The sequence below is a fragment of the Pseudorca crassidens genome, chromosome 17, assembly GCF_039906515.1.
Source record: "Pseudorca crassidens isolate mPseCra1 chromosome 17, mPseCra1.hap1, whole genome shotgun sequence".
Classification (NCBI taxonomy): domain Eukaryota; kingdom Metazoa; phylum Chordata; class Mammalia; order Artiodactyla; family Delphinidae; genus Pseudorca; species Pseudorca crassidens.
In genome coordinates this window covers 17,116,800-17,144,609 of record NC_090312.1, presented here as the reverse complement: position 1 = coordinate 17,144,609, position 27,810 = coordinate 17,116,800, and the positions used below count along the sequence as shown (strand labels likewise).

Sequence of the window (27,810 nt, the reverse complement as noted above, 5' to 3'; positions counted from 1 at the left end):
AAGCAATCTTGAGAAAGAAAAACGAAGCTGTAGGAATCAGGCTCCCTGAGTTCAGACTCCACTACAAAGCTACAGTAATCAAGACAATATGGTACTAGCACAAAACCAGAAATACAGATCAATGGTACAGGATAGAATGCCCAGAGATAAACCCACACGCATATGGTCACCTTTCCTTTGATAAAGAAGGCAAGAATATACAATGGAGAAAAGAGAGCTTCTTCAATAAGTGGTGCTGGGACAACTGGACAGCTACATGTAAAAGAATGAAATTAGAACACTCCCTAACACCATACACAAAAATAAACTCACAATGGATTAAAGACCTAAATGTAAGGCCAGGCACTATCAAACTCTTAGAGGAAAACATAGGCAGAACACTCTTTGACATAAAACACAGCAAGATCCTTTTTGACCCACCTCCCAGAGAAATGGAAATAAAAACAAAGATAAACAAATGGGACCTAATGAAACAAAAGCTTTTGCACAGCAAAGGAAACCATAAACAAGATGAAAAGACAACCCTCAGAATGGGAGAAAATATTTGCAAATGAAGCAACTGACAAAGGATTTATCTCCAAAATTTACAAGCAGCTCATGCAGCTCAATGTCAAGAAAACAAACAACTTAATCCAAAAATGGGCAGAAGGTCTAAATAGATGTTTCTCCAAAGAAGATATACAGATTGCCAACAAACACATGAAAGGATGCTCCACATCAATAATTATTAGAGAAATGCAAATCAAAACTACAATGAGGTATCACCTCACACCGGTCAGAATGGCCATCATCAAAACATCTACAAACAATAAATGCTGGAGAGGGTGTGGAGAAAAGGGAACCCTCTTGCACTGTTGGTGGGAATGTAAAATGATACAGCCACTATGGAGAACAGTATGGAGGTTCCTTGAAAAACTACAAATAGAACTACCATATGACCCAGCAATCCCACTACTGGGCATATACCCTAAGAAAACCATAATTCAAAAAGAGTCATGTACCAAAATGTTCATTGCAGCTCTATTTACAATAGCCAGACATGGAAGCAACCTAAGTGTCCATCGACAGATGAATGGATAAAGAAGATGTGGCACATATATACAATGGAATATTACTCAGCCATAAAAAGAAATGAAGTTGAGTTATTTGTAGTGAGGTGGATGGACCTAGAGTCTGTCATACAGAGTGAAGTAAGTCAGAAAGAGAAAAAAAATACCGTATGCTAACACATATATATGGAATCAAAAAAAACAGGTTCTGAAGAACCTAGGGACAGGATAGGAATAAAGACGCAGATGTAGAGAATGGACTTGAGGACACGGGGAGTGGGAAGGGTAAGCTGGGATGAAGTGAGAGAGTGGCATGGACATATACACACTACCAAATGTAGAATAGATAGCTAGTGGGAAGCAGCTGCATAGCACAGGGAGATCAGCTCCGTGCTTTGTGACCACCTAGAGGGGTGGGATAGGGAGGGTGGGAGGGAGACGCAAGAGGGAAGAGATATGGGGACATATGTATATGTATAGCTGATTCACTTTGTTATAAAGCAGAAAGTAACACACCATTGTAAAGCAATTATACTCCAATATAGATGTTGAAAAAAAAAGAATGCCATGCTAGTTCTTGCCACCACCCATTTACTCCTGCTGGCTATTTTCCAGCCCCAAAGTCTTCAACTTCCCTTCCACCAAGCCACACGCCATTCAAAACTTTATCAAGCATTTACTAGATAAGGTATTATGATGCCAAACCAAGTACTATATTATTAAAGAAGTGACTTTCGGGGACCTTTGCTCCTAAGTAAGGCGGGGAGGAGTAGAGAGGGTGTTTCAACTTCCCATCCAAGCTCTCGAGTTACACCAACTAAGAACCTATCTAAACAACCTATTAAAAACTTGACTCACTTTTTCAAAGAGCTAGAGCAGGAATTTCCACTGTTGGCATTAAGAAGGGACACGGCTTTTTCTTTAGTCCCCTATCTAGGGGATCATCCTGGCAATTTTTGAGCTGTGTTCTCAGTTCCTATGAGAACTTTGTCTTCTTTATCCTGGATTGCCTTGGTAGTTTACCAACTAATGCTAGTGAGAAGGTATGTCCCTTAAGAGTTAGGAGAAGTTCTGCACTTGGAAAAGCCTGGTTCAAATCCCAGCTTCTCTACTTCCTTACTATCCAAAAGAGTATCCTAAACTTGAGAATATGCAGGAGACATTACTGGATATTCTTTCAGTGCAGTGCTGGACTTGACTTTCTACTGACTGGGCAATTTTTATCTCTGTAGGGCCAGAGGTTAACTTGTAAATTTTGATCCAGTAAAGATGCAAATAATTTAACTCTGGTAGAAGAGTTAGTTCCAAGGGTTATAGTTTATGGCTCTGTTGGACATTAACCAGCTTTCTATCTAATCCAGTAACTTTCTGTATTAATTTCCTACTGCTGCTGTAACAATGATCACATATTAGGGCTTAAGACAACATAAGTTTATCTTATAGTTCTAGAAGTCAGAAGTCCAAAATCAGTCTCACTGGGCTAAACTTGGGTGTCAGCAGGTCTGGGTCCTTCTGGAGGCTCTAGAAGAGAATCTGTTTCCTTCATTTTTCCAGCTTCCAGGGTCGCCTACATTCTGTAGCTTGTGGCCCCTTCTTCCATATTCAGAGCACATCACTCCAACCTCTGCGTCCCTCTGCATCATTCTCACTCTAGCATTTCTGCCTCCCTCTCATAAAAATGCTTGTGATTACATGGGACCTACCCAGATAACCCAGAATAATCTCTCCCTCTAAAATTTCTTCATCACACCTGCAAAGTCTTACTCACAAGTAAGGTCACATATTCACAAGTTCCAGGGATCCAGACATGTATATCTCTGGGGAGACTTATTCAGCCTACCACACTTTCCTTATATTTATTTGTTAAATCACAAGCATATACCTAAATTCTCTAATGCTCTTTGAATAAGTTTTAACATCTTACTTGTTCCCTCACTAATTAGTGAGTTAAATAAAATCTTTGACATAGGATCATTTAATATTTGCCGGAGAGTCATGATTTACAGTTTTGAAAAGTACACTCAGCATAGCTCTGTGACCCCAAGCAAGTTCCTCAACCTCTCCAAGTCTCAGTTTACATGTCTACCAATGAGGATGAAAATAATACTTAACTTTTGGGGGCTGTTCTTGTAGGGAACAAATGAGACGATATACGTAAAGAAATCGGCCCAATGCGTTGTGCATTTTAAGTCCTCAGTAAATGTTAGATGAGGAGAAGGATGCTTATGGGAACCGGGACAGGAGCTCTACCTTCAGTATCTCTACAGCCCTAAAACCAAAGTGCTGTGCTCAGTGCTCTCTAATTCCCTTTGCAGCTCTCCCTAGCTTTATGACCGGAGCCATCAAATGTCAGATACCTTTATTCAATTTGCAAAACAGCCTCCCCCAAGGGAGGAGGCACCCCCGGCAGCACAACCCCAGCCAGAGCACCCAGCCTGGCAAAGAGGTGCTAGCTAGTTTCCAGTCTCTTCTTGCCCCCCTCCCCAAGATGGGCCTCTTCGTGTCATGTGCAAACTATACAGAAGTCCCCGACTATGATTTCAAAACTAACTGATGATGGCAATTATCGTAGAAAACACTCCACATTGTTCTCTAGACAGAAGCAGAGTGATGTAATGATAACCTGAGCAGAAAGGCAGGACTTGTCTTTGTATTGATTTCATGCCAAAACATGGCAAATTGCATTAGACAATTGCTAGGAAACTTATTAGCATCAATAATAATATTCTTAACACACACACACACACACACACACACACATAAATTCTTCCCAGAACAATGGACGGTCATCATATAACAGCTTAACCAGCCAATATTTCCTCCCCTGGCATATATAGTGATGGACGAAGCTCTCCATCCAAACATTGTAACCTGCAGCTACAGAGGCGCTAACCACAGAACTGCTTGAACTCAGGGTCATGTTTATACTGTAAATATGTCATGTAAATATTTATGCTCACTCTATTTTATTAAAAAAGAAAGAAGAACAAGGCTTAAGATGATTCAAGCAGGCTTCTACCCAAACTGTGGTCTGGATCTGCAGCATCTATATGACCTGGGAACTTGGCAGAAATGCAGAATCTCAGGCCCCACCCCAGACCTGCTGAATCAGAAGCCATATTTTAAGAAGATCCCTAGGAAATTCAAATGCACATTAAAGTTTGAGAAGCTCGGCCTTAAAAACTTCTGAGTGAGAGCAGTGGGTGGTAACAGCATTCTGAATAAATGTCCCACCATCTCTACAAACCAGTAGGAATGTCAGAAATGGCAAGTCACTGTATAGTTCTTTCTACAAACATTCATCAGGACCCATTATGTGCCAGACACTATTCCAGGTGCTGATATACAACAATGAAAAAAAAAAAGAAATGAAAAATCACTGCTCTTGAGGATCAAATGAATGGTCTATAGCATGTCAGGTGGCAGTAAGTACCATGAAGAAAAATTAAAATGAGATATGGAAGAGAAAGTTTTTGCAATTTTAAATAGTATACTCAGCAGGTGATAATTGTGCAAAGACCCAAAAGAAATGAAGAGACAAGTTTTGTGAATATTGACTGGAACAGCATTGTAGGTGAAGGGAACAGCAGATGCTAAGCCCTGAGGAGGAGAAATTATAGCACGTGTGTACACTGATGAGAATGACTTGACGGTTGCTTGAGGGAGAGGAAAGAATTGTGATGATGTCCTTGATAAGTGGAAGGAGATGAAATCTAGCACACAAGAGAAGCCAGCCCAAAAGAGGAGCATGAACAGTTCAGCCAATAATATTAAGGAAGGTGGATCATATGTGCCCAGATGTGAGTAAACTGCTAGAAGTGGCGGGAGTTTTGGAAGTTTCCTCTTGTTTTGTTTAAGATTTCTCCTTGAAATAGGAATCAAGTTTATCCACTGAAAGAGAGGGGAAGGAGAGTCTTAGAGGTATGAGGAGAGAGAATAAGGTCTGAAATAGCTGTCTAGAAAAGAGATGCTTGTTAAGCAGCATTGATTCCACCTGTGTGACACATCAGCATCCTTTTCTTCTTCCCCAGTCACATTCAGTGTCAAGTTCAGATTCAAGGAGAGAGCAGAGAGTTGGATTTAACAAGAGATGAGGTTTAGCCAGGCACCTACAATGAAGGAGAAAGGGGCAAATTTGCTGAGGCCATATGCAAGAGAGTGACGATAATGAAGGATCATGGAATTTAAGCTCGATTAAAAGGACATGAGGACACACAAAAGAAATAAGGGACTGTGAAGAAGTAATAGGATCACTGGATTGCAGGTCCCAGTAAAGTCAAGCAAGCATTAGGTTCAAAAACTAGAAGAATTAAACTGGTAAGTTAGATGGTAATAGAGAATGGGGTTCTTGCAACTGGGATTATGAAGAGGGTACAATTAGTGCTGATTCCATGGTCTGGGTTGTGTTACCCAATATGGTAGCCACTAACTACAGGTGGCTATTTAAATTTTAATTATTAAATTTAAAGCTTAAAATCCAGTTCTTTAATTGCACTAGCTACATTTCAAGTACCCAATGGCCACATGTGGCTAGTGGCTTATCAGACAGGACAGATAAAGAGTATTTCCATCAACCCAGACAATTCAATTGGGCAGTACTGTTCTAGGGCGTGACCATGGGAGTTCATGGCTAAGGTAAGATGATGTGCAAGACTACTGGAGGGTCCTGAACTATCTACACAGATACTGAAATCACCAAGAACTGGGACAGGAGTCGTTTTGGAGAGAGTGACAATGAGCCAGGAGCTAAAATCTTCAAAGTGTTAGAGAGAGTAGGGTCCCCCCAAGTGTTACAGGGGGAATTTTGTTTTGCTTTTTTAACGAGGAAACAGTAAAATTGTCTAGAAGGGCCATAAGGGAGCAAACAGGGTACCTACCCCATATCTAGGCCAGTGTGCCCGGAGGACCATGGGAAAGGGCTACAGGGAAAACCGTGCCCTCAGGTGAGATCCAGTCTGTAGGAGGGAGAAGGTGAAGAGACTATTCAAAGAAGATGGTTGAGGATACAGGAGATTCTGCTGGTGGCTGACCATGGGTCCCAGAGTGATAACAAAAGGGTTTCAGGAGACAGGGAGCAGTATGCGATAAGCTCGTGGAAGGGGATGTGCAGAGCTCTATGGGGATGAAGGTCAGAGAGATGACGGGTGTCCTGGGAACCTGGGCTGTGTGTGGGGACTGGTGTAAACAGCGATAACACAGCGAGATTGATCCTGTTGGCCCCAAAGCAATAACTGGGAGAAAGTGTGAGTGTTGAAGGAGAAAGAGGGCTCTTGTCAGCAGCACAAAGAATTCTGGAATATCCCCTTCACTTCCTCCTCAGGTCATATGGAGGCCAGGAAAGGACCCAGAGCTTGGGCACCTCTTGGTTGCTGGCAGTAGGGTAGGAGGCCTGGGAAGGGTGGCCTTCCCCAGAGAACGTGGAGCTCCCTCTGCACCCCCCACCCCCACCTTTTCGGCTGTGCCCTGTGGCTTGTGAGATCTTAGTACCCTGCCCAGGGATTGAACCCAGGGCCTGGCAGTGAAAGAACTGAGTCCTAACTACTGGACCACCAGGGAATTGCCAACCCTCTTGACTTCTTAAACCTGCAACTAGAAACACCTGAGTGTTGGAACTTCTCTGGAAAAGGAGGCTGCTGGAAGCAGGAACCAAGCTTCAGGGTCCCCCACAGTAGAAACCTATCTGAGTTCAAATCGTGACTCTGTCACTTACAACCCTGCACCCTGGGGCAAGTCTTTTCACTTCTCTGAGTCTCCACCCCCCTATCTTCAGGCTTCCCTGCTTATCTTTTATACTATGACCTCTACCTAGAAGTCTCCTCTCCCTTTTCCAAGCCAAGGGGATGACTGTGGTCTGCTGCTTGAAGATACACACTTTAACTATTCAAATAACTGACTGTGTTCATGCATTCCTTCATGTATTCATTCATTTTTTCAAGAAATACTAATAACGAATATTAAGAGAACAAATTGGATAAACGCGGGTTTAAATACAAGTTCCATCACTTACCAGTGGTATGTCCTTAGAAATTCCCTTATCCTCGCCAAGGCTTGGTGTTCTTTCCTGCAAACATAGACATTAACAAAACATTTTTTATAGGGCTGTGCGAGGAATAATAAAATAGTCGGGCTAACCCACGCGGTATGCAGTTCAGTGCCTGGCACATAGTAAGAGTTCAATAAATGTTAGTCATTATTCATCACAAATATGTTTTGCCAGGTGCTGTGCTAAGTGCTGGGGATACAATGATAAAAAACAATTAAACATTACGATTGTAATGCAATTAGACAAGAGCTATTCCAAAGAAATTTATATAAACACTCCTGGAACGTAATGAAGGATTTTATCATGCCTTGGGAAGATGAGAAGGTTTCCTGGGATGATATTTGAAAAGGTCTTCCAATGACTCAGGAGTTTGCCAGATGGAGAAGGGGAAGGATGCCCCAGGGTGAAGGAACAACATGGTGCCTTGAAAGGTGGGGTGTGTCCATGAAACTTCAGGGAACCACAGCGATTGGAACAGGGGGTGCAGAGAAAAGTAGAAAGGAGGTGCAGCTTGAGAGACTCAGGGTCCCCTGTGGGGAGGGCACATTTGGCACGCCAGCCCTTCCAACTTGATCTTATGAGCAGTGGGCAATGGTGTTCAGGTTTTTAGGCAGAAGAACAACAGGACCAGGATCTTGGCATTCGAAGGGGAAGCAGGTCGGAAGAGGCACAAGACTGAAGAGGGGGGAGACCACTTAAGAGGCTGTTGTAATAATGCAGGTGAGACGTCATAAGAACCTGAACAAGGGTATTGGCAGAGGGGATAGAAAGAAAACTACGGATGGGCAAGGTGGGTCACAGGACTAAGGGATGTGTCGGGCTGGATGCGAGGTAGGAAGATGAGAGATTCATTCACCATCAGCCTAGTAAACTCACACAGCTGTGGACTGCGATGGTGGAGATATAAAATGTTTTAGCACAGAGGTCCCCAAGTCTAGGGCAGCTCAAAAGTTACTTTGAAGTATATCTTCTTTAACTCCCTGAGGAACACTTGAGCATTTCCTGGCAATCATGTAAGAGCAAAGCAAATAGTCACTCATCGTTCTCAGAAAAGACATTAAGACTATGTATCTATAATGCAAATAGAGCATCGTATTGCTATAATGTTAACCATTGTGCAATCTGTGGGCTGCAAGAGATATAAAACAAAGGACAAGAGACTTAGCAGAGGGAAGGCTCTACTTCATGGAGGAGCTCATTTTTGAGCTGGGTCTTAAAGGGTGAGCACATTTTTCAAGGGTAGAGATGGGCACTCCAAGAGGGAGATATGCCTGAGCTGAGACAGGTGAGCAGGAAAGTATGACTCAGGTGTGTTCTGAGAGCCCCTCGTACTGTGAGATGCTCTGGCATTAAAGGACCCATGGTCAAGTGAACCTGGAGATGCAACCTGCTATATAGCACCTCCCCTTGGGCATTCACAATACTCTAAGTATCATAAAGGTCCCGAGAAGGCCTGCAGCTTAAAATAATTTGTATAGTGACACAAAGCAAATCTGTGGCTGCCTGGGGCTGGAGGTGGAGATGGGAGGACTGACTATGAAGGGGCACAGGGAAACATTCTGGGGTAAGGGACATATTCTATACCTTGATTGGGATAGTGGGAAACATGGATGTACACATATGTCCGAATTCATTGAACAGTAAAATGGATGGCTAGTGGGAAGCTGCTGCATAGCGCAGGGAAATCAGCTCGATGCTTTGTGATGACCTAGAGGGGTGGGATAGGGAGGGTGGGAGGGAGACACAAGAGGGAGGGGATATGGAGGGGATACGCATAGCTCATCCACTTTGTTGTACAGAAACTAACACAACATTGTAAATCAATTATACTCCAATAAAGATATAAAAATTCATTGAACAGTACACATAATGTATATTTTGCTGTGTGTAAATTATACCTCATTTAATGTAATTAGTAATTATAATAATTTGGTTTTTATTTGACTTTGGAGAATTTTTTTCATGAATATCCCAAAGGCTCATTTCTTGAAACACCATCTGAGAAGCAGAAGTTAGCTTCCTATGGCCACTGTAACAAATTACCACAAACGTTAATGGCTAAAAATAACATACACTTATTCTCCTACAGTTTCTGCAGGTCACAAGTCTGAAATGGGTGTCACTTGGCTAAAATCAAGGTGTGGCAGGGCTGTGTGCTTTCTGAAGCCTCCAGAAAAGAAGCTGTTTCCTTGTCCTTTCCAGCTTCCAGAGGCTCACGGCCCCTTTCATCTTCAAAGTCAGCAATCACATCACTCCAACCTGTACTTTCATCCTCAAATCTCTTAATCTGACTCTGACACTTCTATTTCCCTCTTTCGCTCACAAGACTCTTGGGATTGATTACATTAGTTCCACTCAAATAATCCAGGATAACCTCCCCATTTCAAGATCTCATTGAATCACATCTGCAAAGTCCCTTTTGCCATATTAGGCAGTAGGCACAGGTTCCAGGGATTACGACATGCACATCTTGAGGGTGGGAGGGGGGGTATCATTTGCTTACCACACTAGTTTTTAATGTAAAATAAGAGGAGAGAATAATAAGCCTGAAAATGAAGGCTGAGGCCAGATCGGGCTCAAGGATGTGGAGTTTCCCAGGTAAGCAACAGGCAGCACTTACCGTTGAATTGAAGCACTCACATGTTTTAAAATGTGAAAGCTAATATAGGGTATTAAGTAAAAATTTTCCACTGTTCCCCAGCCATCCAGTGTCCCTCTCTGGAGCCAACAATAGTGACTTACCACTTTTTTATGTATTATTCCAGAAATAATCCATACCCATATATTTTTTTACACAAATAGTAGCAGAGTATAAAAAATTGTTCTGGTAACTTGCCATTTTCCCCCAAAGAATATAACTTGCATATCATACCATAGTAGAACAAAAAGAGCCTTGGTATAACCCCCTCCCCTTGAGTATGGGCAGGACCTGTGACTTGCTTCTAATCAATAGAATACAGCAAAGTGATGGGGTGTCACCTCCACGGTTACCTAAGACTCCAACTCAGCACACTGGACTGAGAGACCTTCCTCACTGACTTGATAAAGTAACTGGCCATGAGAAAGCCCGTGAGAAGAGGAACTGCAGGCGGCCTCTAGGACCTGCAGGTGGAATCCAGCCAATAGCCAGCCAGAACCAGGGCCCACAGTCTTACCATGGTAAGAAAGTGAATTCTTCCAACAAACTCAATGAGATTGCAAGCAGCTTTCCCCCCAGTCAAGTTTCCGGATGAGAACACAGCTCAGTGAACCTCCTGACTGCACCTTGTAAGACTCTGAGCAGGGAGCCAGCTAAGCCACGCCTGGACTTCTGACCCACAGAAAGTATGACATCAAAATGTGGGTTGTCTGAAGCCTCTAAATTCACAGTACTTTGTTACACAGCCATAGAAAACTAATAAATCCCCCCAGTAGACTGTAAGCTCCATGTGGGCAGAAACCACATCCATAGTGTATCCCCCATCGTATCCCCAGCACCTCACACTGTGCTCAACAAATATTGGGTTGGCCAAAAAGTTCCGTTGCAGAAAAACCCAAACGAACTTTTTGGCCAACCCAATATTTGTTGAATGAATGAATGTGCATCATCTCTACAATATTTACAACGACTCCACAAGGAGGATTAGTTTTATACAAGTATTGCTAAGACAGAGAGAAGATAAGCAACATGGCCAAGATGCACAAAGAGAAAAGATGGGACTTGAACTAGCAACTCCTAGGACCAAACCCCAAGTTCATTCACTAACATCACAGCTGTAAGAACAGTGCAGGCTTTCCACTGGGACAGAGCCAGTGGGAGCCTCCACAAATAATTGTCCCTAGCATATACCTATGGCAGACATCACTAATCAATCCCAAATGCTTTCAGCCTGAGTCCACTGCAAACCTTCTTGACTCAGCATTTCAGTAGCCACAAGCAATTGATCAGAGCTGACTCAGGAGGGATGACTATTTATCACCTAAGCTCTAAGCTCCTAGTTGATATCTATTTCTCCATGCAGCTAAATTTGGGCTCCATTCCCAGAAACGTATGGGAAAGAATATAAAAGAAACAAAAGTCTGAGCATAGGGAGAAGTGGTACCCAGGAAAGAAAAGACAAGGAAAGAGATTGTAGATGGGGGTGGGGGAGACAATGTAGAACCTTCCCTGTAGAGGAAAGCCTACAACATTTCAGGACAGGAAATTCCACTGATGATACACGCTACAGCTGGATTCTCTTACGGCTAAAGTGTCCGGGTCAGCTGATGGAGGCTTCCTTGTACAGTACTTGGATTCTGCAAGTAGAATCCTTTTTTATTATTATCATTGCCATAGCATCCCAGCTGATGACTGCACCAGGGGTGCAATGGAATGAGCATGTGCCATGCCTGATATTTTTATTGTTTTGACAATTAAGGTGTATGCTTGCCTGAGGGGGCTGCAATTTTGGTATTTTAAACATTAATATCCAGAAAGGAAATGTAGCTTTTCAAACAAGGAGTACCTATGCTGCTATAAAGGTGATAAAGCCTTAAAGTTAAAAAAAAAAAAGATTGAAAAGTGAGGAAAACAGTCAATGAATTAGTTGTTTGGTTGTGACTTCTTTGTTTGTTAATAAATTGATAAAAATCCACTTTCCTGTAGGCATTAAATAGACCAGGGTTGCCAAATATACTGTGCTGACAATACCACCTCCTATGCCCATGGCAGGCATTACTAATTACTCACATCATTCTTTCCTCCCTAGTCCCAGCTTGGTCTTGGAAACCTTTCCAATATGGAGCTCCACGCAACCAATAACAATCTATCATTTTGGATCTCAAGGCAAAACTACTTGCCATCCAAGATTATAGGCACAGCCCCAACTCAGAAATTATCAAGCAAAAAGCACGATAGTGACAATCAAAAGCACAGACCCTGGACTCAGAGTGCCTAGATTTGAAGCCCACCTCTGCTATGCACAGCCATGCCATGCCTCAGATTTTCCCACCTGTAAAATGGGTAAGAATAATAGCAATCACCCCATGCAGCTACAGTGATGATTAAATGAGTTAAATACGTGCAGATCTTGGAAGAGTGCCTTGCAAACATAAGCATTGTCTGCTCTTTCTTATATTTTGATTCCCTTTGTTGTCTGTGCAAAATCTAACTCTCCCACTGGACTGCAAGGTAGGTACCATGTTTTAGTCTTCTTCGAATCCCCAGCACTTAACACACAATAGGTGCTGAGTCAGTATTTGTTAAACTGTTGAATCAAACTCTTCCAGACAGACTGGCAGACTCACTTTTCCTCCCCCCAGTACCTCGCACATTTCTGCCTCCTGTCTCTCCCATTGTTTCCCATCCCCCATCCTCCATCTCTTTAAGTCTCCTCTTCATCGTCATCCTTCTTCCCCTCTTCCCACACAATCCCACCCCACCGGATTCCTACCCATCCTTCAGAACCTGCCCAGCTGGAATAGTCATTAATCTGTTCACCAAATATTCCCAGCTCTCTGCCTTGTGGGTACATAGTAGAATTTTACTTCCTGCCCTGCCCCCTGTGGTTGGGTGGGACCATATTAAAAGTCTGGTTCATGAGAACAGAATTTGACTGCTGGTGTGAGACCCTCCCAACCTCAGATCTGCTTCCTCCCATCACAAAAATCAGTGATGTTCCAACCTGCAGCTGTTCCATCTGTCTGGTTTGGAGTGAAAACTGGGTGGAGCAGAGCCACTAACTGACCCATGATGAACCAATAGCACGAATGAGAAATGAATCTTTGTTTTTTAAGCCACTGAAATCTGTCGTTGTTTCTCCAACATCACCTGCATCCAGCCTGCTCCAGATACCCTGATGCACAATAATGTCTTCAAAAGGTCAGGGGAAAAATCTCATTCATTTTTATCCTAACATAGTGTCTTGCACAAAGTAAGTGCTCATAAATGACTGTTGAATAAATGATCAGTCATTAATCTCTGAGCCTCGATTTGCCCAATCTGTGAAACAGGATAATAAATTTCTTGCTCTTTTACTTTTCCAGGCTCTTAGGGGGCTAGAATGGAATTATGTGTAAGAAAGTGGTTGTGAACCATAAAATGATTAACACACCTCAAGCATTATTATTAGATGATAAACCATTCATTCATTCAGAATTCATTCTCAGGTACTATCCTAGTACCTGAGACAATTAACACATGAACACAATTCTTGAGTTCTGTTGCTGTTCTTAAGCTCAGGAATAATTACAGATATTGAATGGGCAATACATGCCAGGCACTGTGCTGGGTGCTTGTCACACCATTGTCACTTATAATCCTCAGAGTCACAGGAGATGGGTACCATATGCCTATTTTACAGAGAGCAAAACTGAGGTTCAAAAGGGTTAAGTAACTGGCCCAAGGTCAAATCGCTAAAAAGTGGCAGAGTTGGGAGCTTAGTCAATAACCCCAAGTATTTGGACTCCTTTGGGAATATAAATGCAAGTATTTGGAATCAAAGCCATTAGCCACAGCTCTATTCTACCTCCCACGGAAGGTGTGAATTAAACACTCTTTGAACTGGGCAGGCAGGAGCACTGCAAGCCCGGAAGTCCTTACTATGACCACCCAAGGGACAGCAGAGATACTACATAAAGCAGGCTGCCCAGACACACATCTTCCCCGAGTGACACAGGCTGAGCGGGTGCCGGGTGTTTTAAAATTTAAAATACACATCCATGTAGACGCATCCACTCCCAAGAGCAAAAGCCAAAAAAAACAAAAAACAAAAGAAGGAAGCATTTATTTCTTACTTTAGAAAAGTTTATGCCATTAAAAGCATTTTTTTTTTTTTTTTTTTTGGCAGTACGCGGGCCTCTCACTGTTGTGGCCTCTCCCGTTGCGGAGCACAGGCTCCGGACGCGCAGGCTCAGCGGCCATGGCTCACGGGCCCAGCCGCTCCGCGGCATGTGGGATCCTCCCAGACCAGGGCACGAACTCGTGTCTCCTGCATCGGCAGACAGACTCTCAACCACTGCGCCACCAGGGAAGCCCATTAAAAGCATTTTAAATAGTGTCAGCCTCATGAGCATCTGACCAGTGCAGTCACACAGGGCTGGGCACTCAGAAGGCCCCATGCTTGGGGTCTCAGGCTCTGAAGTCACCATCTTGAAATTATCAAACTTTCCCTTCGCATTTGTGTTTTGTAAGTGAAGCCGGAAGGGACGGTGGATCTTGCTTCAGAGGCCTAGAGCCTTACCCCACACACAGCCCCAACTCCTGCCACCCCCTGCTTCCCAAGGGAGGACTCTCAGCAAACCGCCTGTTCCAGACCCCCTTCCCTGTCCCCTCCTGAGCACAGGCATGGAGGTCAGGGCAGGGGCGGCGCGTGGGGCAGAGTGCTAGAACTGAAATCTCTCGCCTACATTTGCCGACTGTATGATCATATACAGTTGGCAAATGTTATAATGGGCATATTGTTTAACCTCTCTAACCCTCCATTTCCTCACCTGTAAAATGAAGGTAAAAACAATACCTGTTTCATAGAATTAAGAATTAGGGCTTCCCTGGTGGTGCAGTGGTTGAGAGTCCACCTGCCGATGTGGGGAACACGGGTTTGTGGCCCGGTCCGGGAAGATCCCACGTGCCGCGGAGCGGCTGGGCCCGTGAGCCATGGCCGCTGAGCCTGCGCGTCCGGAGCCTGTGCTCCGCAGCGGGAGAGGCCACAACAGTGAGAGGCCCGCGTACCGCAAAACAAAAACAAACAAACAAAAAGAATTAAATGTGAAGACCCTTGAAGAGCATTTAGCACGGTGCCTGACACACAGCAGCAGCTCAATAAATGGCGGGTGTTACATTCTTACAACCAGCTGGACACTGGTACTGTGATCCCAGGTCACAGAAGAAGACTAGGCCCTGCACCCTGGATGCTCCTGAGCGGGAGAGGCCGTGCGCAAACCTACAGCGGCCAGATTCCAAACCCCAGGTGGTTGACCACTGCCACTCCCGGAACAGGGCCTCTTTTGGCGGCTCAAGGTCCCACCCAAGGCCTGCTTCTGAGGTTTTTAAACCACGGCCCTGTGAACTTGGGATCTGTCCGGACCTCACAGCTCTCAAAGTCCTGGCAGTGCTCAAGGCAGCCCTACCAGGTAGCAACCGTGACCACCATCATGCGTGAGGCCCGAGAGACCGCTCATGTCTAACTTCCCTTCCACTGAGCCTCGTGCCTTGCCATGCCCAGACAGGAACTTAACAAGCTCTTTTGATGAAAACCTACATAGCTGATAAAGTTATTCTGTACCTACGTAATGTTTGATGGTGACACCGAGCGACCGGGGGCAAGCAGCAAGAATAACATAGTAAACGCTCAATGGAAACTAAGGGCAAAGGAGAGAAAGTGGAAAAGGCAGACCACGCAATGACTAAATGTTTGAAACCAAGGCTTTGATGCTTTTGAAACGGAGTCCAGGAAAATTGCTGTAGCCCCTGCAGCCAGTTGGAGGACTTTTCCCCCCGCATTGCTGAACTGCTTGGGAGCCTCCAGCTGCTACCCTCCCGGGTTGGAAACAGAGCCCTGAAGCCTGGGAGGCAGGGTGTGTGTCAGTCAAGCCTGGAGCTGGCAGGACCCGGGGCCTTGCGTGGAGTCCAGGCCCATCTCTGACACAGGGGGGAGTGCAGAGACAGGAGTGGGCGTTTGCTGACAAGCAGCTTCATGGGAAAGCTTGCCTCGGCATTTCTCCGTGCTGAATCAGGGAGAAAAGTCGGGCAGAGCGCCTACGGGGTTCAACTGAGAGAGAAAAAACAGAGCCTGAGGTGGGGCAACAAACACAGCACGAAGCAGTACGAGCAACAGCAGAATTCTCATCACCGGAAGGCCTATTGAGTGCTTTCCACGGCTCCCTCTTTGCCCTCATCACAGCCCTCTGGGGTAAGGAAACCCCTTGGGGAACTATGATTCTCTCTGGCACATGAAGAAACTGAAACTGGGGTTACGAGACATCGAGAGCTACGCAGCTAACTAGCGGTTACAGTGGAATTCAAGCTCACGTCTGACAAGAGCTGAATCTCACGCACGTCTAATCCATCGCCCTAGCCCTCCCCTGGGACAGTGTGCCTCACCCTGCCCTCGCCTTCTTCTCCAGAGGTTAGGGAAAACCAGACAGACAGGACACAAAGCAGATGTGGAGAGCAGCACGCACCTCTCAGACAGCCTGGCCCCAAATGCGGGAGACTGGGTGGGTCTTGTTCAGCCTTGCGTGGGGCAATCTTACACCTGCCCATCCAGATGGAGAGAGGACAACCCAGACCTCCCCATTCCTCCCTAAGTATGTCATACAGAGCAGCACTCTTCAATAAAAACATAGCCCCAGGTACATCTTGTAATTACAACTTTCTAGTAACCACAGTTTTAAAAGTAAAAACAAAGAGCTGAAGTTAATATGTTTTATTTAACCCAGCCATCTAAAATAGTATTGTTTCAATATATAATCAACATACAAAATTACTGAGATAGCATATGTTCTTTGTTTTCGTACTAAGTCTTTGAAATCCAGATGCACTTTACGCTTGCTCCACACCGCCACTTGGACCAGCCTAGTCACACGTGGCTGGTGGCTACTGTCTCGGATAGGACACCAAAATACCCAAATGAATACCACCTCGCTCTACATGATGAAAGGCTTTTTTTCATTATCATTGATATTTTTGATGTACAGTTCTATGAATTTTAACACATGTATAGATTAATGTAACCACCACCATAACTGGACTACAGAGCTCTTCCATCACCCCCAAAGGACTCCTTGGCGCTCTCTCTCTACTATCACACTGTCCACCCTCTCCTAATCTTTGCGCAAATGGAATCGTACAGTACGTAACCTTCTAATATTGGCTTCTTTTACTCAGCATAATGCCTTTGAGACTCATCCAAATTTGTTATGTGCATCAATAGTTCATTCCTATTTATTGTTGTTTTATTACATTGTATGGATGTACCACAGCTTGTATATCCATTCAGTGGCTGAAGGACCTTTGAGTTGTTTCTAGTTTGGGATGATTATGATGAGAGTTGTTATAAATACGTGTAGAGGTTTTATGTGAACCAGTTTTCATTTCATTTCTCAGGAGTGAGATTGTTGGGTTACGTGGTAAGCGTATGTTTAGCTTCATAAAAAACTATCAAAATGTCTTCCAGAGAAGTTGAACCAGTTTTTATTCCCACCAACAATGTGGAGGGGTTCCAGTTGTTCTGCATCCTTATCAGCACTTGGTATTGTCAGTATTTTTATTTAGCTATTCTGATACATATGTAGTTGTATCTCATTATACTTTTAATTTGTTTTTCCCTAATGATACTGAGCATCTTTTAATGTGCTTCCTTGCCTTCCTTATGTCTTCTTTGGTTATATGTCTGTTTAAATCTTTTGCCTATTTTTAAATTAGACTGTATGCTTTAAAAGTTTTATATATTCTAGATACAAGTCCTTTGTCGGATATGTGATATGCAAAATATTTTCTCCCAGTCTCTAGGTTTTTTTCTCGTTTTCTTAACATTGTCTGTCACAGAGTAAAAGTTTTGATGATGTCCAATTTATCAATTTTTTTATCAAAGTGCAATTCACTTTGATAAAATTACACTTTTGTTAACATTAGTAAGAACTCTTTTGCCTAACTCCAGGTCATGGACATTTTCTCATGTTAAGTTTTTGAACAATAAATCACACATTTAACACCCAAGGAGTTGTACCTCTGTAAAGAAGTTCAGCTGTGAGTTTTAGTTGTGAAAATCCCCATTGTTCTGTGTAATCATTCACTCATTCCCTCCACAGACATTTAATAAGTGTAAAGTCATCACCAGTAAAACAAAGATGATTACAATTTGGTCCACAATCGTAGCTGCCACTAGTTGAGAGTCTAGGCCAGTGGCCATGTAAATATTATCTGTACCCTCCAATCTGGCATTACCACCCTTGTTTCCCAGAAGAGGAACCTGAAGCTTAGAAAAGTTAAGCAATTTTCCCATCACACAGGCAGGAAGTAGCGGAGTTGGGGTTCTCCAAAGCCCTCAGGTATGGGAGGGTTCTTTGGTTTCTAGCAACAGGAAACAGTTCAATCTACCTGAGTGGTAAAAAAACAGAGAAGGGGTCCACAGGTATTTCACAGGATCAACCCTATGGCTGAACAACCATATCTTGGAAGGAAAAAAGTCAAGGGAGTACAAAGATCTAGCTAGCAAGAAAAATAGAGATGTTAACTTCCAGACACCCCCCTTGAATGAAACATCTTCAACAATTTTCAGCCCTTGCTTGTGCTCTCTCTAGGTTCAAGTTCCTGGAGCAATCATCTGGTTGACCCATCGTAGGTCATGTGAACATCTTTTGACCAAGGGATGATGGAACCTTCATTGACAGCCCCACCAAGACTATGTCCAATTAGGGGCATAGTCTCCTTTCCTTGTTGAATGGAATATCAGGTGCTATTACTGGAGGGAAATGGGAAGAATTGATCCTGGGAAGACTAAAAAAACCATAGATGCTCACTAATGCAATGACTTCCAAAATTTTTTACCATAATCCATGTTAAGAAATCTATTTCACCAACATGTAAGTGTACGCACATATGACTGAAATGAAATTTCATATAACAGTATGTGCCCTTACAATGTGTAGTAGAGTCTGATAGGTCACACTCATTTCCTTTCATTTTTAAAAAATGGATTTTATAAGTACCTTATGGGTCAGAACCTGCAGATTGAAAAGGACTGCCCTTGCCATGATTTCCTTCCTCTCCCTATCCATGAAGACTCCAGAAGGAAAGACGTGTGAAACAGTGAAGGCATAAAGTGGTGAGCTCTATAATGTCTCTCCAGAGAATATTAACCCATCCATCTCACCAGACGGATGTGTGAACAGAGATGTAAAACTCCTGTGAATAAGAAAAGGCTGACAAAAGATGCATGTTTTCCCATAGAATCAGACCCTGAGACAAAGATGGGGGTCCAAATAGCTTATTTGTGAAGTGATCCCAGGAAGGACAAGGAGGGAGTGGGAAAGTGAGATGGGGAAGCGAGGAAGGCCAGTAAAGGCTTCATGATGAGGGTGTTGTCACTGGGCATCTGGGACTCGGTCACACAGCAGACCTTCTGAGAAACTGTGCAGAACATGCTTCAGGACTGTCCGTCCCACCGAAGAGCAGGGAGGATGGGGTGTTCATCCACGAACTGCATCCTTCCACGGGAACATGTCCCCAAAGCCATTAATTTCCCAATACATCCATCTTGCCACCAAGTGAGGGCCAAGCTGCCATGGCCCGAGAACACCCTCAGGCAGAAAAATGCAGAAAGATTTGGGCTGTATGGGAATTGTATGCAGATAACCTCCAGGTGGGTCAGGAGTCAGGTCCAATGGGACAGGAATAGAAGCAGCACTGAGTGTAGAGTAGCAAACCCTTAATCAGCAGCGCCGGAGGGCTGTGGGTCTCACCCCAGGCTGCACACTGTCATCTGAGGAGCTCTTAAAGAGTACCGATTCCCCATGGAGGATGGGGTGGATCTCCGACATCAACATATTTTTTAAATTCTGCAGAGTCTAATGTGCAGGAAGTATAAGATGGAATAGGAAGGAAGAAATAACATTTCTTGTGGTTTGGTGTTTGGGTTGTTTTGGTTTTTGGTTTTTTTTGAGGTAACCTTTGTGTCTCATTTAATTCTCTCAACCATGCTATACATTACATATTACTATACCCATCTCAAAGGTGGGAAAACTGAGGCTGAAGGAAATCAAGTAGCTCACCCAAGCTTCCATTGTTATGAGCAAAAGGACCAAGCTCACCATCCAAGACTGAATCCATGACTCCTTCTACTCCACCATGCTATATCTCCCAGGGAAAATTTTAATAAAATTGATGGTGAAAGGAAGGGGGCAGGAAAAAAAATTGAAAGCAAGAGTGTCAAGGCTGTCTTAGGTAAGGCATGGAGGGAAGGGCTCTGGAGGCAGCAAGAAACCCTGGATAGCCAAGGCTGTTCCCAGCACCAAGAGAAATGAGGCAAAGCCACCAAAGGGGGATGGATTACCAGCTAACCCTGCCCTGTCCTAGTGTTCCCTGAAGCTAGCCCTGCTCTCGAGGTCTTGCATCAAAGGTAACTCAATGGGCCATTTTCCCATCAGACCCTGAACTGTGACTCGGCACGTCCCAGCCTACCTGCTCCTGTCTGAGAGCCTCTCAGCATGACTGATCTTCCTCTTCTCTGTGGCCTCCAGGCTGGCTATATTCAGCCTAGAGAAGAAACCAACAACACAGCGACCAGCCTTTCCTCGTTTCTGCAACTGATTTCTCTCTTCTCTGCATCTGCCTGGCTCTCCAAACTCAGCAGCCCATCTGGCTGAAGGGATATCCTGCTGTTTACAGCCTCCTCTGGGACTGCTGGAAGACAGGAGAAGCCCTAGCCATTTCTGCTCCATGTGTCTGTGCCATGAAACCGAATTTTATTTAAGCATCACATTTGGGGAAGGAAAAGGAACTTCAGACTTTGCTTTCTTGATAGTATCTTTCGGCAACAACAAGATGCTTAATCCATTCAGGCAATCCTCAAAAGGAAAAATTCAAAACTAAAATCTCCCAAGCAGGCTGTGCTTCCAAAGTCCAAGAGAATCTTTCAGTGAATACTGGAAAACTGTAGAGCTGGAAGGGACCCTAGAGATCATCTCTTAGGAAGGGAAGCTGAAGACCCCAGCAGAGGAGTGACTTGCCCGATACCATGGCAACGGGGGTGCTTTGACCTCTTGTCCCCAGATGATGTTCTACTGGGCAAGGACTGCAAAACTGGGGAAAGACAGGAAGGCAGCATGCGGAAGGTGGTGATCCATGTTGAGAAATGTACATATTTCACCATCATGTGAGTATATACACGCATGACTGAAATGTATATACAGAAAAGTAGGGCTGAAGCCAAGGAAAACAGTGGATTTAAAACCTGCAGGCTTCGCCCCAACTGTGAAGAAAACAAAGTGGTCTTCGCTATTTACCAAGCCATCCCTCCCAAGTTGACTAATCCCAGGGCCACCATATTGCATAACTCCAGGAGCCCCAACTCACACTGTACCGTTAATTCGTATTTTAGAAAGGCAGAAGAGTAAGAACGCAAATGTTAGCTATTATTTTTCTTGCTCTTCATTAACAGCAGGAACTGAGCCATTCATTGATAACTACAGGACTCATTAAAAACAAATAGCAACTGGAAAAAACACCCCAGGAAATACGGTTTTCAAGATTCAAAAGAATGAATCTATAAAAGCAAGTTAATCACAAAGACTGCTAAAAGCGAGGCCATTCAGAAGGATCTGACATAAGCACTCACAAAGGTGGTAGGCATTGTTCTCAGTGCTTTGTGTATGTAAAGTTTCACCACAGCCAGATGACACAGGCAGTATTATTTATCTCTCATTTTACCGATGAGGAAACTGAGATGTAGAATAATCAGGTAACTTGCAAGTCACATAGCTAGGAAGTGGCAAGGGGACTCAAAGGCAGCAACCTTGCTCCCAACACTGTGTGCTTGACTACTTACAACATCACGCCTTTTGTAAGAGCCAGTTAATCAAGGTTGCCTTCATGACATTTTTTTTTCTTAAATTCCATATATATGTGTTAGCATACGGTATTTGTCTTTCTCTTTCTGACTTACTTCACTCTGTATGACAGACTCTAGGTCCATCCACCTCACTACAAATAACTCAATTTCGTTTCTTTTTATGGCTGAGCAATATTCCATTGTATATATGTGCCACATCTTCTTTATCCATCTATCCGATGATGGACACTTAGGTTGCTTCCATGTCCTGGCTATTGTAAACAGAGCTGCAATGAACATTTTGGTACATGATTCTTTTTGAATTATGGTTTTCTCTGGGTATATGCCCAGTAGTGGGATTGCTGGGTCGTATGGTAGTTCTATTTGTAGTTTTTTAAGGAAGCTCCATACTGTTCTCCATAGTGGCTGTACCAATTCACATTCCCACCAGCAGTGCAAGAGTGTTCCCTTTTCTCCACACCCTCTCCAGCATTTATTGTTTCTAGATTTTTTGATGATGGCCATTCGGACCAGTGTGAGATGATATCTCATTGTAGTTTTGATTTGCATTTCTCTAATGATTAATGATGTTGAGCATTCGTTGATGTGTTTGTTGGCCATCTGTATATCTTCTTTGGAGAAATGTCTATTTAGGTCTTCTGCCCATTTTTGGATTGGGTTGTTTGTTTTTTTGATATTGAGCTGCATGAGCTGCTTGTAAATTTTGGAGAACCTAGGGGTAAGACGGGAATAAAGACACAGACCTACTAGAGAATGGACTTGAGGACACGGGGAGGGGGAAGGGGAAGCTGGGATGAAGTGAGAGAGTGGCATGGACATACATACACTACCAAATGTAAAATAGATAGCTAGTGGGAAGTAGACACATAGCACAGGGAGATCAGCTCGGTGCTTTGTGACCACCTAGAGGGGTGGGATAGGGAGGGTGGGAAGGAAGGAGACGCAAGAGGGAAGAGAGATGGGAACATATGTATATGTATAACTGAGTCACTTTGTTATACAGCAGAAACTAACACACCATTGTAAAGCAATTATACTCCAATAAAGATGTAAAAAAAAAAAATCAAGGTTACCTGCTTGTTAGAGCAGTGGGGGCAGTTGAATCCTGCCGCGTTTCGCTCACATCACTGCAGGTGGCCTGCATGAAGTCTGCAGTGGGGGGACAGTGAGGAAGTGATCTTGCTCCAATGTCGTAGGGAGGCGACAGAGACAGCCACAGCTCTGCTTTGAAATCTACAAAGGATCAATGACGTCATCAGGCACATGTCTGGACAAGAGTCCTAGCACCCCCAAGCAATCACCATGGGAGCTCAGAGGGAGGCTCTGGGCCACTGGGAGCTCCTCCCCAGCCCCCAAGCCCAACCCTCCTTTGGGAATGTGGAGTAAAAAAAGGGAGAAAAAAATGCTTTAAGCCCCTCCTCCGTAGGCCAACAAGAAACATATTCAGAGTAACTTTGAGACCCCCTCCAGCCCTCCCAACCAATAGAGAGAGACTTTTTAATTCACCCCACTTTGCAACCTTGAGCAATTTACCTCACGTCTCTGAGCCTCAGTTTCCTCATCTCTATAGACCCACCATATACACATGAGTAAGCATTAAACTGAGGGAATTCCCTGGCAGTCCCGTGGTCAGGACTCCACGATTTCACTGCCGAGGGCCCGGGATTCAACCCCTGGTCAAGGAACTAAGAACCCACGAGCCACACGGCACAGCCAAAAACATAATTAGATTGAGATGAATGGTGAAAAGGGCTTAGCACAATGCTTGCCACCTGGCAGAAGACCAGTAAACAAAGCAATAAAATGACAGTTTCCTTCTGCCCTTTGGGGATTAAAAGAACACAATTAGGTTCCTAACCAATATTCATTCTTCTTCTTTAGCAAAAGACTCCTGATATCATTCAGGGCTTCAATATACCCAGATTTAAAAAAAAAAAAAAAAATCGCCTTCCCAGATTCCTTGGTAGGTCCAGGTGGCCATATTTCAGTTCTGGCAAATAGAATACAAGGAGAAGATGATTTGGGGAGGCTTCTAGGACATTTGTCGCTTCCCCAAAAACCAAGGGGAACAAACTCAGCCAACGTTTCCCTTTCACCCTTGCCTTCTGCCCTTCCCCCTTCTTCCTTCTGAAGGTGCAGCAGCCATCTTGCCACAATAAGGACCAAAACCATAGGCTGATCACAGGAACAGAGACGGGGCCTGGGTCCTAAATAACATCCTTTGGTCACCACACCGACTCCAGACTTTCTGACTCTTGACTTACTGGGTTAGAAATAAACCCTTATCAGGTTTTCCATTATCTGTAGCTGAACACATTCCTAACTGATATTTACCAATTCCAGTTTGATGTATTCAAATAAACAAAGTACAGAGATGCTGGGCTGTTTGTCCAAGGTCGTATCATGAATTGACTGGTGGCAAATCCAGGCCTGTTGAGTATCTGAGTCTTCAATTCCCAACCCTAATACCCTCAGAATCGAGTACATTCCCACAAAAATTGTATTTATGTCAAGAATCAGAATGATCACTGTCATAAAATATTTATAAGGTAGTCAGTTGTGCCATGGATAAGTTCTCTTCTGGAAATGTAAGTAGCCAGTTAAAAAAATGGATTTCATTTAATCTGTGCAAGTGGGCCTTTCAGTCTTGGGGCAAATCACATACAAATCTCATCTATAGAACCCAGGTTCATCCCTCTGCAAACACAAGGAAGCAGCTTTGAATACCACGCTGTGAAATCAACCAAACAGAGCTGCCTGCCCTGACATCTATCGTTTAGAAGATAATGAACTCACAAAAGCAATGACTTTGAATTGCTGTTAAATATTTTATAACCTGATCACTTAGGAAGTCAGGATTGAAAAGCACGATTATAGAAATATAACCTTTGCATGGCAAAATTGTTTGGGCTTTAAGATTTCATCTGCCTTGGATTGTTACAGTTTAATGAAAACAATTTTCTGAACTCAAAAAGGCAATTAATAAATAAATGCAATTAATTAAACCATATTCAAATGCTCTTGATGAAATTTATATCTGCAGGATGTGAGATTGATCAGAATCTCTGGAACTCTAGGATCCTAGGAGAGAAAGGCTTGCTCCTTTCCTTGAGAAGAGATGTGTCCTGGGAACTGTTCGGGTAGATGTAGGTTGTGTTGCTTAGTACTAATCCCGCCACCAAGCCATAGACTCCGAGTGGGATGGCTTCATAGTGATGCCCCCAGGGCCATGTCTGCACTGACATCGCTATTCCCCTGGCCAGACCCAATGTGTCCAGTGTAAAAACACATGACCCAGCTTCCCTGGTGGCGCAGTGGTTGAGAGTCCGCCTGCCGATGCAGGGGACATGGGTTCTTGCCCTGGTCCGGGAAGATCCCACGTGCCGCGGAGCGGCTGGGCCCGTGAGCCATGGCCGCTAAGCCTGCGCATCCGGAGCCTGTGCTCCGCAACGGGAGAGGCCACAACAGTGAGAGGCCCACGTACCGAAAAAAAAAAAAAGAAAACACATGACCCAAGTTGTGCCAGATTCTCTCTCGTGGGAAGTCAAGACATAAACAAAAAGACATAGTGATGGGAAGTCTTTACAACAGAGTCATGTTTGCTGGCAGCAAACTAGAAAGTAAGCCCAGGAAATCCTGCCACCGCTGTCCCAGCAGCCTGTCTATTCTTGCCCTTTCTAAGATCATCTCATTCTGTGAGCTCTCCCAGTACTTTCCTAAGAAATACTTCATTTTCAACTTAAGCTAGATGAAATCAGTTTCTGTTGCTTAAAAACAGAAGCCTCTCAGTGAATACATTTGACAATATTGTACACCCATGAGTAGGGTCACAGAGTCAGAAAGACTCATTCCCTCCCACCACCAAGCAGAAATAAACAGTCCTAATCTTGGACAAATAGAGGGTGTCAAGGAATCTCCACCTTATTGTCTCCAGGTCTCTAAGAAAATTGGTTTCAGCATTCGGCCCTCACACTCTACCCCAGGACCCTTCTTTCCCAGGTTCTTTCGTCCACCTGTTGTGGTGGCAGCAACCTGGGTTGGAATCCTGACCCTGCTTCTTCTGGCTGTGTGACTCAGGGTATTGTCCACACCTCAGTTTCCCCACTTAGAAAGAGGAGAGGTAAACACAGTGCTGACGCATGGAGTTGTTGTGAGGATTGAGTTAACCTAGACGAAGTGCTCAGAATGGCACACCAGCCCTAACTTCTCCAACTTCCTCCTCCTGTATTCCAGGCACGCCAGCCTACCTTTCAGAAACCTACCTCTTAGTTGCCTGGAAGTCTTAGGGAGACTCTGTTCATTCTCTTCTTTCTACCTGGGGACCCCATTCCACCCGGACACATTCCCCATATCCACCCAGTGATATATGGCTAAAATGGCCCCAGTTCCCCACCCTCCCTATATCTACACTCAGTCTTCCTCTGTGATTTCACAGCCCCTCCCATCAAGAGTCTAGACTCCCCGTCTCTTGATTCTGGGCTAGTCATTGCCCTGCTTTGGCCAATAGAATTCAGTGAATTCAGTAGAAGTGATATTGTACCAGTTTTGAGCCTGGGACTCAACAGACCTTGCATGTTTCCTCTCCCCCTCCCCTCCCCCTCCCCTCCCCTCCCCTCCCCCCTCCCCCTCCCCCTCCCCTCCCCCTCCCCCTTCCCCTCCCCCTTCCCCTCCCCTCCCCCTCCCCCCCCCCGACTCCTGCCCAGTCACAGACTCAGGCTAGCCTGCTGGATGATGACACACACATGGACCAGTCTCCACCATTCCCCCAGCCTGCAACCAGCGAATCCCTTGAAGCTGAACCACCTAGCTGATCAGGTGCTCTCCCTGGACCAGCCGGGACCAGAAGAATCACCCAGCAGAAACCGGCCCAAATTGCCAACTCACTGCATTAAAAACTAAGGAAGTGATTGTGGGCTTGAGCCACTAAATTTGGGGATGATTTGCTACATTGGAAAAGATAACTGGCACCTCCCCTCTCTAAGCCTGACTCCTCTGGGGTATAATGGAAGCAATGAAAATAGGAATAATAAAACCCACCTCCTAGAATAAGTGTGGCGACTACATAAGATAATGCTTGTAAGATGCTTGTTACATTAAGAGTTACAACTGCTCACACCACAGACATGGTGATGACGATACTGGAGTTTTCACTTTACCTCTCATCTGTAAATGTGGGAGTAATAATATCTAATGAACAGGGTTGTCGCGAAGAACTGAGAAAATATGTGTAATGTGCTTAGCACCACTGCAGACACAGAACATCAAGAAGTGGTTATTATTGATGTGTTTTTGTTAAATATTATCTCAGAGGATTGGCTCACAACACAGCACCACCATTGCCTACCCTACCCCTGGCATTCAGTTTCCTCCCCTTGATGATTAGACCTTGTTTCCCAGCCCACAGCCTGCACAGGAGGCATCAGGATTCGGGTCAGGAAGGAGGTCATGTTTAGTTCCTGGACTCCTTGAAGGTCAGCCCCCTTTGGACCTTAGCCACTAGGAAGCAGACTCACCCTCCAGCCACGCAGAAAGCAGGGACTGTCCTGTGGGTCCTCTTCTGTTCTCGGATCCCAACGCCCACCTCGTCTTAAGGCCCAGAATCTGGGAAGCCCCTACTAGCCCCATTGTGTGCGGGCCATACCCTCACTGTGATCACCGACCTGTCCACACCAGACCTTCCCTCTTGACTGGGGAGAGACCCCTCCCCCAAGCAGCTTGCGGAGACACTGGTGGCGGCACTTCCCGAGCTCCGGGCGACCTCTCAACCTACGTGAGTAGTTTCATAATTCATGCCTGCCCATCAGCAGACAGATTTAGCCTGCTGCCTGCTGAGTCTGGAAATACTGAATATTAAAATATCCCAGACGCTCGCCCTTCTGACGCCCTCGCCTCTCAGATTCACAAGCAGCTGGTCGCACGAACAACCCCCGGGACACACATCAGTTTGTCAATTAAGTAGATTTTGAGCACTCACATGTGTAACTTTCATGGAAACAGGGGAAGCAGTTTTCGGGGCCACGGATTAAATGAATGACCTTGGAGAAGTCCGAGTCCTCCCTCTTCGGAGCCAGTGTACTTTCTCCGCGGGCCTCTCACTGCTGTGGCCTCTTCCGTTGTGGAGCACAGGCTCCGGACGCGCAGGCTCAGCGGCCATGGCTCACGGGCCCAGCCGCTCCGCGGCATGTGGGAT

At 44.6% G+C, this 27,810-nt stretch overlaps 1 long non-coding RNA gene across 2 annotated transcripts; it reads right to left on the bottom strand.

Moving 5' to 3' along the window:
* Window positions 1-20,531: 20,531 nt before the first annotated feature.
* Window positions 20,532-27,373, bottom strand: LOC137210495 (uncharacterized). 2 transcript variants are annotated; one of them, XR_010936580.1, is made up of 3 exons: window positions 27,281-27,373; window positions 22,694-22,853; window positions 20,532-20,851 (listed from the first exon to the last, which is right to left on the bottom strand). It is a non-coding gene; the product is annotated as an uncharacterized lncRNA (long non-coding RNA). The 2 variants fall into 2 exon arrangements; XR_010936579.1 differs by having other exon boundaries at window positions 27,134-27,368.
* Between the last annotated feature and the right edge of the window lie 437 nt (window positions 27,374-27,810).